General features: G+C 35.4%; 2 long non-coding RNA genes across 2 annotated transcripts; both read right to left on the bottom strand.

Annotated features, from left to right (window-relative positions):
- Positions 1 to 1,018: 1,018 nt before the first annotated feature.
- Positions 1,019 to 2,101, bottom strand: LOC119768725. The gene is made up of 3 exons (XR_005278185.1): positions 2,075 to 2,101; positions 1,461 to 1,571; positions 1,019 to 1,231 (listed from the first exon to the last, which is right to left on the bottom strand). It is a non-coding gene; the product is annotated as an uncharacterized LOC119768725 (long non-coding RNA).
- Positions 2,102 to 7,563: 5,462 nt separating this feature from the next.
- On the bottom strand, positions 7,564 to 9,933 carry LOC119768724. The gene is made up of 3 exons (XR_005278184.1): positions 9,418 to 9,933; positions 8,308 to 8,542; positions 7,564 to 7,764 (listed from the first exon to the last, which is right to left on the bottom strand). It is a non-coding gene; the product is annotated as an uncharacterized LOC119768724 (long non-coding RNA).
- Positions 9,934 to 13,528: the final 3,595 nt, after the last annotated feature.

Genomic DNA, 13,528 nt, shown 5'->3' with positions numbered 1-13,528 from the left:
CTTCCACGACGTTTTCTTTCGCTTTCGATTCCGTTTGAAACCCTCGATCGAGACCGGTTCCTGTTCCCCTCGGGTGGGTGATGCCGTGGTGTGTTCAGTCTGTCCGCCGGTACCTTTGTCGACTGGAGACTCCGGATTGATTTGCTGGTATTAATAAATGAGAAGACAATTAAGTTAAGAAAATCTTAATTTAAATAATCAAAATCTGGGGATGAGACGAGAGAATGCGTAACGTGATTTTCGAATGAGCACAAGCGTGACTTTTTCTTTGCACTTGAATAATTTGTTTTGAAATCTTCTGTGCGCATTTTTTTCCAAGTTTTCGGAAGACAAATAACTGCGTCAGAAGTGGGTGAAGTTTTGCGAAGTCGGTTTGGAACAAAATGTAAGCAAGAGCTCTAAGAAGTACAGTGCCCATTTTGAGACAAAGTACAAGTCTTAATAAATAACGTTTTGTACTAGAAAAAGCGAATCGTGCCCACAATTCGGGCGGAATCAATTGTTGGAGACGACCTCCGGATGAGCACTGAAAAGGGAGAAATAGCCAGTAGGAAGTGGGTTCATTGGAGAAAGAATGGCTCTACGACGACTTTACTGGTAATGGTTATGGTGATTCGGAGAATAATTACAAAAGGTTCGCTATATCAAAAGAAAAAGAAAATCAACAAACCATATTTGGTTTTTACAATAATTTCCCTAATGAATGATTACAATACTTGCTGCTTCTGGCGAACAGTAAAATGGCTCCGCTTTGCAGTTCAAAACGGTTCCGCTTTTGAACCGCTCTATTCACCCCCCCAGATCAAAATTCTCAGATTTTATTCTGAGATTCTTAAATGCTTTTATTCAAGATATTTAAACAAAAACTTTGGTTATTAAATTTAAAATTTATTTAAGCCCTTTATTTTAAATTTCTCAAATTATCAAATCAAATGCAGACTGTATTTGAATTTTTGAACCCACAGTTTCTAATTTAATTTTTTATACCGTCGTTTTTTAATTTTGTATTTTCAGGATTTGGGAGTTTTGAAATTGTAGAATTTCAATTTGCTTTAAATTTTTAAATTTTCTTTTTTCAAGTTTTGAAAAAAAATATTTAAATGTATAATTTTCAAATGTTTAAATTGCTAAATTTCAAAATCTAAGATATCTTAACTTTTGAATTCTTCATTTCGTTGATCAAGCTTCCGTGTCCCGTAATCAAATAGCTCCGCACCGTTGCAAATGCCTCCTGTAAAAGAAAAAAAATAACAAAATAAACTTAAGAAAGTTACCCAAGCAGACCATTGTTTTTTTGCAAGCAGTTGACTTAGTCAAACTTTTCGACACCCTCAGCAAACGTCAAATCAGTACAAACTGGTGCCGAATCTCTTCCAGAAAAGATCCGGCAATAATTTTTATGGTTTGACGTTTGCGGAAAGAATCTTGAAAATTTAAACAAATCACTTAATGCATCAGACCATGACAAACATCTGCTGCTGCTGCAGGAGGGGTTCCGCCATCTCCAAATTTCATGAAACGCCTGATATTTACATCCCGGAGCTCTTCTGATTCGTTGACGATTGAGGATCCTGTAAAATAGAAAAAAAAGGTATTTCCTAAGAGGGCTATAAAAATGGGGCTGGATACACTTCAAACGACGACGACGGAACGTGTGAGCGGCATAAACAATCGGACGCGACTGGCAACTTCTTTCAAACCGTTTCGGAAGAAATTCCAAAACATAACCACACACAAACACTACAAACGTCGGCGATGACGATGCACAAATCTTGGACGCGATTGCCAACTTCTTTGGAACCGGAAGAAGTTCAAAAACACACGCACCCACACATGACCGACGACGGAATCTGGCACACATCCTGGACGTATCTGGCAACTTTTATCCAAACCGGTCCGGAAGGACGACGACAACAGAATCTGGCACAAATCCCGGACGCATCTGGTAACTTCTTCCAAACCGGTCCGGAAGAAGTACCAAAACACACGTACCTACTTCAAACGACGACGATGGCGACGGAATCTGCCCCAAATTGCGGACGCATTAATGTTCTTCACCGGTCCAAATACTCACCAAAAGTTGCTGACACTAATCTTCTTCTCCTCCCGGATCAGTCACCCGGCAGATTTGACGCCGGGAGTTTGGTTTTTCACAAGCACACGCGATTTCATTTCGATTAAAACTTTTGAAACTGCGGCCAAACAAAACAGGATCGAACACGCATCGCGAGTGAAAAAATTTGACAGCTTGCTCAACCCGCTCAACCATGGTGCGTTCGTTTGGGAGCGTCGTACGGTTCAGGCGACGACGTCAGGTGTCATGGTGTGTTCGTTTTGGGATCCTTATTATTTTATGCCTTTTCTTTTTTTGAGTAAAAATGTTAAAATATTAAAATGTTAAAATGTTAAAATATTAAAATGTTAAAATGTTAAAATGTTAAAATGTTCAAATGTTAAAATGTTCAAATGTTAAAATGTTAAAATGTTAAAATGTTAAAATGTTAAAATGTTAAAATGTTAAAATGTTAAAATGTTAAAATGTTAAAATGTTAAAATTTTAAAATTTTAAAATGTTAAAATGTTAAAATGTTAAAATGTTAAAATGTTAAAATGTGAAAATGTTAAAATGTTAAAATGTTAAAATGTTAAAATGTTAAAATGTTAAAATGTTAAAATGTTAAATTGTTAAAAATGTTAAAATGTTAAAATGTTAAAATGTTAAAATGTTAAAATGTTAAAATGTTAAAATGTTAAAATGTTAAAATGTTAAAATGTTAAAATGTTAAAATGTTAAAATGTTAAAATGTTAAAATGTTAAAATGTTAAAATGTTAAAATGTTAAAATGTTGAAATGTTAAAATGTTAAAATGTTAAAATGTTAAAATGTTAAAATGTTAAAATGTTAAAATGTTAAAATGTTAAAATGTTAAAATGTTAAAATGTTAAAATGTTAAAATGTTAAAATGTTAAAATGTTAAAATGTTAAAATGTTAAAATGTTAAAATGTTAAAATGTTAAAATGTTAAAATGTTAAAATGTTAAAATGTTAAAATGTTAAAATGTTAAAATGTTAAAATGTTGAAATGTTAAAATGTTCAAATGTTAAAATGTTAAAATGTTAAAATGTTAAAATGTTAAAATGTTAAAATGTTAAAATGTTAAAATGTTAAAATGTTAAAATATTAAAATGTTAAAATGTTAAAATGTTAAAATGTTAAAATGTTAAAATGTTAAAATGTTAAAATGTTAAAATGTTTAAATGTTTAAATGTTTAAATGTTGAAATGTTTAAATGTTTAAATGTTTAAATGTTTAAATGTTTAAATGTTTAAATGTATTAATATTTTAATATTTTAATATATTAATAAATTATAGATTAATATATCAATATATTAATAAATTAATATTTTAATAATTCAATATTTTATTATTTGAATATTTTAATATATTAATATATCAATATATTAATAAATTAATATTTTAATATTTTTTTTGTGAGGGAACAGTAAAATAATTAATGTTTTAATGCTTAAGTTTTTAAAATTGTTTGATTTGATTTGAGCTTTTCACAAAATCGTTTGTGATGTTTTGTTTTTAAAATATAACTCGTTTTTAATACTTTTATTACATGATTCAAATTATTTTAAAAAAATCGTTCAAAAAAGTTCACACTACGCAACTATAACATTACAATGAACGTAATGTAACAAAAAAATTGGAAAAAATGCATTATGAGATTTCCAATACAAAAACCATAAGATTTGCTATATTCATGCATTTTACGATAGTTTTATTGTTTCCATTTATAACATTTCCAATAACAAAACCTTACAATTAGCTGTAACCATGAATTGTATAGTAGCTTCATCGCCATTCCAGTAAAGTTCGAAAAAGTCAACAATAAACTTACCATAAATATTGTAATATGTATTGTAATTGGATGGTTTTAACAGTGCAAATCATCATACATTTTTATGCGGGAGTCCTTGTCCATTTGACAAGGAATCGGAAGTTCTAAATAACGTTTGAATCCGATTGATGCAAACGTTCTTCAGGGCGGGGCTTATCGATAAAAGCTGAAGTACCTCGCGCTCGGCTAGCCAGCGTAGAAATGGGTCACCGAAGCTCGGCAGAGCTAACACCAAATGTCTATGCGAGTTATTTGCATGTATATAATGTAGATCTAAAAATATATGGAAACAACTCAATTTGTAAGCGAACCTTCGAGGTGAACGGACACTAGAGCTGCGGTATTTTTTACTACCCAAGCTCAGAGTTATTTCAAACAAAATTAACAGTCTTTTTAAAGACTACCTGAGTTATTTTCCAAAATTCAAAACAGTCTTTTCATGACTAACCCCACCTGAAATTTTGTTGTATTTTACAAACGAAGCCATCTTTTTCAGAGAACTTTGCTTGCAAAATGCGTCAAAACAAAGGTAAACGCAAATCTTCTGAAAATTTGGTCGTAACGTCGGTGAAGCGTTTGACACTAAATCGGCTTACGGAAACAGAAAAAGAAAACAGCCTCTTCTGAGGTCTAATTCTAATTCTGAATGTGAGGTCAATCCTCCAATTCCATTGGCAAACAGTTTCGGTGTTTTATCTGAAACTGTTGACAAGGATCCTTCTCCTCGTACTGAGCCTTCTGCCGTCGAGAAACGAGTAAAGGCTCCGCAAATTGTAGTGACTTCCGTCTCCGATTTGGCCAGCTTTCGAACGCAACTGAAGAATTGCAAGGAAACTTGCAATTTGAAGGTTTCGTTCCAGCTTGATCGAAGAGGAGAATGTCGCTTGTTGACGGAATCTTTACAAGATCACCAAACTTTTGTTGGTTATTTGAAAAACCACAAACACAATTTCTACACGTATGAGACCAAAAATGCTCGTCCATTCAAGGCGGTCCTGTAAGGTCTCTCCAACGACTTGTCGGTGGATGAGATCAAAAACGAACTTAAGGTAATGCTTGGCTTTGCCCCATCCCAAGTAATACCAATGAAGAAAAAATCAAACGGGAAAATTTCTCGCTTTGGTTTGACTTCAAAATTTTATCTGATTCATTTCAACAGAAATGAAATCAACAATTTGAAAGTGGGAGCATTTTAAGAAACATGGCGGTAATGGCCAGAATCTGACCCAGTGCCGGCGTTGCCAGGCATTCGGTCACGGTACTGATCATTGCGCCATGGTTGCAAAATGCATGGTTTGCGGGGATTCTTCTCACGACAAGGGCAATTGTCCCGTAAAAGAAGCCACCCAATTTAAATGTGCAAATTGTGATGGAAATCACAAATCAAATTTCTGGGATTGCCCTGTCTCACTCGAACAATGCTAGAAATACCCCTACCGTGGAAAAGTTAATGGTATTTCTTATACCAACGTCGTTTCGGGTTCGGGTTCATCCACGAATTTTAAATCCTCTACCAATCTTCCTGAAATTGGGCAGGTACCTCAAATTTCATTTGAATTTTTTTCTGCTGGCAACGCTTTGGGATCTTCTGCTCTCGGCGATGTTACGTTTGAAAAACTGACTTTTTTTTGCAAAATTCACTGTTTGGTTTGATTCAAACAATGAGTAATGCTACATCCATGATGGAAGCTATCCAGATTGGATTAAAATTTGCGAATGATGTTGTTCTGAAGTTTAATCTTGGATCTAAGTAATTCCATCAATATTATGAATTTTAATGCTCGCTCTTTAGGGGTACACAGCAACGAAGGAAGTTGTTGTCTTCTTATTCCAAAATTGTCAAACTTACGGACCCAATCCTACAACAACGGGATTGTAAAATTAGTCAAACTTTGTTGTAAATTACATTGTGGACAGTATTTTAGGGGATGAATGAAAAAAATATTTCAATAGTACCCGTAATTTTGAATATACTCAAATGTCTGTAATAAAAATCTGGGTGCAAAAGCTCTGGTTGATGTGCACCGTTAAGGCTAGTATGGAGATCGGAAGGAAAGGGGCCAAGAAACAGCTTTACGACCAGCAGACCAAAGGAGAGGGAGCGTTTTCTTGGGGCTTTTCTTCGCCCTCTCTTGCTTGCTTTCGCTGCCGCTGCTGCCCATTTGATTTTTTTCTTGACCGGTTCCTTCCGAAGTGCGTATACCGCTTTAAAATCGAAAGAAAATGGATTTTCAACTTTTTACGAGTTCATAACGTGCATGTTGCTGTTATACCTAACCGAAACATTTTTAAAAACTGGCACTTATTTGAAAATTGATCCAGATTATAAAAAAAAACAGATTCTAAAGTTATAACCAATAACAGAATGAATCGAAATGGCGGTGGAGTTGCAATAGTTATCGTAGTATGACTTATAGCACGTTACGTGACTTTAAGTTAAAAGTTATTGCCAAAGTAGTTCCGATTTTGAAACCGGATAAAGATCCTGCTGAAGCCTCAAGCAATCGACCCATTAGTTTGCTTTCATCTATTGGTAAATTATTCGAAAGAATAATTCTTAATAGAATGATGACGCACATTAATGAAAATTTAATTTTCGCTCAAGAGCAGTTTGGATTTCGCCTTGGGCATTCAACTATTCATCAGTTGTTGAGAGTTTTAAATTTGATTCGAAGCAACAAATCTGAGGGCTATTCTACTGGCGCTGCTCTTCTAGACATATAAAAAGCATTTGACAGTGTTTGGCATAAAGGTTTGATTGCGAAATTGAAAAGGTTTAATTTTCCGATTTATATCGTGAAAATTATTCAAAATTATTTGACGGATCGTACTCTGCAGGTATGTTATCAGAACAGCAAATCTGATCAACTACCTGTACGTGCTGGTGTCCCTCAAGGAAGCATTTTGGGTTCAATTTAATACAATATTTTTACTTCTGACTTGCCTGATTTGCCCCCAGGATGTCAGAAATCACTTTTTGCTGATGATACAAGCATCTCCGCCAAAGGTATACTTTGCTCTAACACAAACAACACAATGTACTGTTGAAAATTGATGGTTAAAGTAAAACATTTGCTATCCCGCATAAAGATTTCCGATGAACTTACAGTAAATTTTAACGTTACAAAACGATAAAATATATTGTAATTTTGACAGTGTTTTAACAGTAGACAGCATCGTTTTTTAAGATAATTTGCGTCGTATTTTGGGACTTTACCATAAAAAAGGGGGGTTGTTATGCACCGGTACCATAAAAATTTCGAAATTTTTCCATGCAATTTTTTTCCAAATACGACGCATTTTACTGTTAATCTAATGTTGCATTTTTCATCCAAAAACTCGTCCTGACTATAGAAAACATCATGCATTAATAATAAATACAGCAAGCATTACAATGCAATGCACAGTCAATTTACAGTTCTTCATGGTTTCTTATCTACTGAATGATGCGGTAAAAACTATATGCGGACAATAAAACTAATAAGCATTACAATGAATTACACAGTAAAATTATTGTTTTCATGGTTTGTTCCTACTAAATTGTACTGTGACAACAATATTCGGACATTAAAATAAATAGTAAATACAGTATGTTTTACTGTACTTTTATATTATTCATTGTAATTTATTTACATTCAACATTGAATAACTTTGTTTTTTTCAATTGTTAATTGATAATGTCTTCTCTAGAGTTTTGCAAACACCAAAACGAAGCCGCTTTCTTTCGCTTTCGATCTCGATCGCGACCGATTCTTGTTTCTCCTCGGATGGGTGATGTCATGGTGCGTTTAAACTGACCACCGGCTCCTTTTTGTCGACTGGAGACTCCGGATTGATTTGCTGGTTTCGTTAGTGCTTAAAATGAGAAGACAATTAAGTAAAGGATAAAATCAAACATTTTTCATAACGCTGGGTACAAAGCTCAAAACGAACGCGGTAAAAAAAAAGTTGCGCAAGTTTTATGCTCCCGCTCGAGTTGAACCTACACAAAAAATTCGTAGTTCGGTGTTATTTGATTCTTAAATTCTAAAAATAATTAAGTTATTAGATGCTAATATTATTATTATTAAAAATTATAATTAATCTCAGCATTTAAAAAAAATCGGAATTTCCAATTTATTTTTCTAAGATTCATTAATTTTTGAATACTATAATTCTTAAATCCTAAAATCTTAATTTCTTAAATTCTTAATTTCTTAAATTCAATAAAACATTATGCAAAAAAATAAAACAAATGAAACACAACATTAATTAAACATTACTGAAACGTTTGTTATTTTAAATTGCATTCAAATTTTCGTATCCAAATTATTAAATTTATTCAACAAAAAAATGATAAATAGGTTCTTCACGATTTTTTTTGAACTTCACGATCTGTTCTTTTTCGTTCCTGCTTACCCGGTTGTGTTGGGAATGTTCCTTGGTGATCATTTGACCCATGTGCAATGATGTTCCTCTATCGTCTGATGATTGCGACCGGACTGGTACTCCCCGGCAGCACAAATTGGGCCACACGCCATCCACGATCGTCCTTGTAGAAAAGCCAACTTCTTGGCGATCTTGTCGAGTGATTCTGTTGCGGCTTTCCTCGTCCAAATCGAGCGCGAAGTTCACCCCGTAGGCGAAATGTTCCCTGTTGAATAAAAACACTAAATGATCGTATTGTTTTTACATGCAGCAACATAACCAAACTTTTCGGCACCCGCAGCAAACGTAAATCAGTACAAACTTGCTGCCGGATCTCTTCCGGAAAAGATCCGACAGCAATTTTGAGTGGTTTGACGTTGGTTGGGAGAGTCGAAAAATGAAGACAAATCACTTCTTGCATCAGCCAATCAGGTTTTACGCCGACTCGAGTTTAAGGTTAGAAATTTGACAGCTTGCCTTTACTGTTTACATTTTTTACACGTGTGTCAGTAAAAATGTGTGTGCGTGTGCGCTCATGATGTCAAGCTGTGAAACCTAATTAGGTTTTACGCCGTGACGTCATTTGACAGCTCGTGTGCACTGTTTACATGGTCTTCGTCGATTGTCGACGAATTTCACCGAACAAAATCGACGACCGCATCGAACTGTGCACTCTTTTCTATCCTCCAAATCGAGTCGGCGTAAAACCTAATTAGGTTTTACGCCGACTCGATTTTAGGTTAGAAATTTGACAGTTCGGCTGCACTGATTACTTTTTTGCACGTGTGTCTAAGTAAAATGTGTGTGCGTGTGCGCTCGTGACGTCACGCTGTAAAACCTAATTGTCTTTTGCGAGAGTAACACAAAACTTTTCGGCATCCTCAGCAAATGTCAAATCAGTAAAAATTGCTGCCGGATCTTTTTCCGGATCTCTCCCGGAAAAGATCCGGCAGCAATTTTGTTTGGTTTGACGTTTGTTGAGTGTGCCGAAAAAAGATGAACAAATCACTTCATGCATCAGCCAATATCCAAGCAGCTCAAGCAGGCAAAAGAAAATGTATGCCGTGGGACGGGATTCCGCCCTCCGCAAATATAACCCACCTGAAACATTCGTTGTTTTAAAGCAAAACTCTTCGCCATCGTCGGAACAGTTCGAACACCCGGCGGATGTGTCCAACACCAGGAACGCATTCAGAATCCTGAGGCCAACCGCTGGATGTTACTTTTTCACGAGCACACGCGATTTACCGTTGAAAATTTCGGTTAACACTGCGACCGAATACAGACACAGACAGGATCGAGCACGCGCGAGTGAAAAACTTTGACAGCTCGCTCAACTATGGTGCGTTCGTTTCAGGAGCGTCGCACGGGTTCAGTGTAATGGTGTGTCCGTTGCAAGAGCGACGGCTGCACATATTAAGTGTCATGTTACCCAGTCACGAAATACTCTAGCAAAGCTGGTTCTGTCAGAATCCTGCTAGAACGGTCGAACATTTCTGCTAGAATTCTGTAAGAATATCCAGCTCTGTAAGAACTCTGCTAGAATCCTGCTAGAACGCCGTGACAGGGTAGGTTCGTTTGTTGATACTTATTATTGCTTATTGCGAGATAAAATCACGTTTCTCCATCGCTGTGAGTTACAGGAGATTATTGCCGCCTAACTTCCGCAGGGTAAAAATCAGCAAGTTGAACTGAAATTATGCATTGATTTGGCTGTCAACTTGGTTTGTTTTGAATATTTTCCAAAAAGTCAGCTGAAAACTCAAGGCAACCTTTGACAACAGACAAAAAATTGTTCTGCGGTTGTCATGCGGCTGTCATGCGACCATTATCTTGCGGTCGTATCGCCGCGCGTGAACTCTAATTATTAACGCCCGCAGTAATATTTATTTTTCGAAAAAAAGTTTATATATTTAATTGTTTAAATGTTTAAATGTTTAAATGTTTAAATGTTTAAATGTTTAAATGTTTAAATGTTTAAATGTTTCAATACACTCAACTCCCGGTGGTTGGTCACTATTTCGTTTAAAAAAAACAAACTGAAAAGCGATAAACTGTCTCTTTTTACACGGCGCTCACGCACACTATCAAAACAAACGTTTGGTAGTGTATGTGAACTCCATGTAAAAGGGGTGTCAAACTAAAAAGTGACCCCGTTGGTTTGACAACAGTTGGTGTCAAACCATCGGAGTTTGAGTGTAATAAAATCAAAAAATATAAAGTGTCAGAGTATCAAAACTTCACAATGTGTAGAAGCAATCAAACAACATTTAATTCTAAAATGTTAAAATTTCGAAAAAATCTAATATTTTTTGTGTTGCCATATAATTATTTTACGAATATTTTATTACTGAAATATTTCTATTTTCGACTCTTTTGATATTTAATATTTTAAAATTTATTTATTTTTAATATTTCAATGTTTCAATTTTTAACATCTTAATTTTTCAAAATATTTTTATAAAAATAGTTTAATATTTTAGTATTTCAATACTTTTTAAATGAAAATAGTTTAATATTTTAATATTTAAGTACTTTAATATTTTAATAATTTGATTTTATTTGATTTGAGCTTGTCAACGTAGATTGTGATGTTTTGTATTTAAAATATAACAATGAAACTTACTGTAAAAATAATTGAAAAAATGCATTATGAGATTTCCAATAACAGAACCATAATATTTGCTGTAATCATGAATTTTAAGGTAGCTCTATCTTCATTCCAATAAAGTTCGAAAAAGTCAACAATAAACTTACCATAGATATTATGATATCTATTGTAACTGCATGGTTTTAACAGTGCAAATCATCATATAATTTTATGCGGGATGCAATACCGGGCTTTCCAACTTAAAAATGTGATATCTCAGACGACAGCTCACTCTCGTTGCTGTCGGACGTAAGCGCTAACCTCTACGGTTTTCTTTTGTTCTTTTTTCCCCTGTCGGGGCGTGATAAAAAGTGTTCGCGATGTTGAAATATCGCCGCAAAACCGTCTTGCTCGATTTCAACGTCATGCCAGTAAGACCAGATATCGAAACGATATCGAAATTCATCGCCAAAGGCCTTACACTGGACCTGAAACGGACTAAAAATCTCCAGTTCAATAATTCACGAAACCACGTCATCATCGAGCTAGGGTCGCCGGAGGAAGCTTCGGAACTAGCTGACCAGCACAACCTCAAACATAACCTAAGATGGAGTGGCCGAAACTTCGCGATTCCCATCTTTGTGGAAGACAACGCGATTCAAGTTCGAGTCCACGATTTACCGCCGCACATGCCTAACGATCTAATTACATCTCATCTCGAGGCCTACGGAGAGGTTCGTTCCATTCGGAACGAGGTCTGGCGGGATTATTTTCCCGGGATCCCAAATGGAGTTCGAGCTGTTCGTATGGTCCTGTCGAAGCCAATTCCGTCCTTCATTCAGGTGGAGTCGGCACCAAAACCATCAGCGGCAACAATAGAAAAAGCACCAGCAAGTACACCACCTAAAACAGCAACAACAACAACAACAATCAATCCAACGACCTCGGTCGAAAATCAAAACACACAACCAGCAGATCAGACTAATTTTCAGTCCAATCAAATGGATATTTCTCCAGAGGACGACGACGACGACGAAACTGAAAAAGAGGCAAAATCGGTGAAATCTGCAAACAATACCAACCCAGCCAAGAGAAGATCACGCAGAAATAACTACCGCAATCCCTACAAATACTACGACGACTAGAAGAAGATTACGTGTATCTATCCATCTACTTGTAATTTTCACGACTAATAAAACTATATTTTATATAAAAAAAATAATAAAAACTCAAGAAATATTCAATTTACCCTGAGGTATTGATTAAATTTAATGTAAAAAACTCTCAGCAATCGAATGCAATTGTCAGTTTTCCCGTAGGTGCTCGTCTAAAGGGTTAAAAATGCAAGCGCAAAATTTTCATATCTGGCAACACTGCACAGTGGTCCAGATCGCAAAATTAAGTGGAAAATGGATTTTTCGAAAAATGGTTAAGTTTTGGAGCTTTGGTGTCTTCAAAAGAGTTGTTGCAAATGGAAAGGGGCAACTTTTGGTTTGGTTGAAAATTAGGGTGGTTCACGATTAGGGTGATTTTGGAAATCTTACTTTACAGGAATATTTTTGAGATTTTTTTTGTCTTCTACAAAGTTGTTGGGCTTGCCATTTTAAGCAACTTTGTCGAAGACACCAAAATTTTATCTCGTAATCTACGCCTTCTATGACCAAATTTATAGAAAGCATCTGAGCAAACCTTCAAAAATCAGTTTTTTGAACGTGGCAATTCAGGGTTAAGTTTTAGAGAAAAGTGATGTTCAAAGCACTTTTAGTGCTTTGAAAAACGAACATTTTTATTTGTTGACATGTCAATTTGGACTTAAGGTTCAAAAGTTACAGCCATTTTAAGGTAAAAAAGATGCAAATTTAAAACTTAAATAACTCGAAAAGGCGCAAGTCAAATGTTAAGCACCAGGTTGCATTTGAAAGAGGAGATCTAGCACTACACACGCTGAAAAAATCTCAGAGAAGTTTTTCTTTAAACTCGAGATATCTTCATTTGAAAAAGTCTAATTTTCAAAGGAAAATCATATGGGACCACCCTAACGAAATTCGAAAAATGTCCAAATATATGTTTTTCCATGTAATTTTGCCCGCTGAATCCGAATCTGCCCTCAGAATTGAGCCAAAGTATCGAAAATCGAGTTTTGGTCATAATTTGGTCATAAATGATAATTTTACATGGAAAAAAGAGGTTTTTTGCGAAAAATGACGAAAATGGCCATTTTTCAGACCACCCTAACACGGCGTAGGTCACCTAATGACCAAACAAAAAAAGGGGCCAATTATTTTGGCTAAGGAACCCCAGAAAAAATTGAGCCCGATCGGAGAACTTTTTTTGGTTTAGGCTCTTTTCAAGTGGAATTGCTGTATATATTAGGGTGGGTACGTTTTTCAAAAGTTCTCGGATCAAGTTTTAGTATGGTTCCCCTAGTAGAGCATGCCCATAGGGACTTTCATGCCAATTATCAGCTCATTTGGTTGTAAACTGGCTGCGCGCATCAGGGTTAAAGTTTACATGGGAATTACTTTGGGAAATTGGAACTTTTTGTTCAAACGCTCCTACAGGTCTGGGAAAATAACGCGCCAACTTCTGGTATGGTCAGGCCTAAGGAGAATGGTCTGGAGA

This window comes from Culex quinquefasciatus, chromosome 3 (genome assembly GCF_015732765.1).
Source record: "Culex quinquefasciatus strain JHB chromosome 3, VPISU_Cqui_1.0_pri_paternal, whole genome shotgun sequence".
In the NCBI taxonomy this organism is placed as follows: Eukaryota; Metazoa; Arthropoda; class Insecta; order Diptera; family Culicidae; genus Culex; species Culex quinquefasciatus.
The sequence above is the reverse complement of the archived record's forward strand: the minus strand, read 5'-3'. Positions and strand labels throughout refer to the sequence as shown.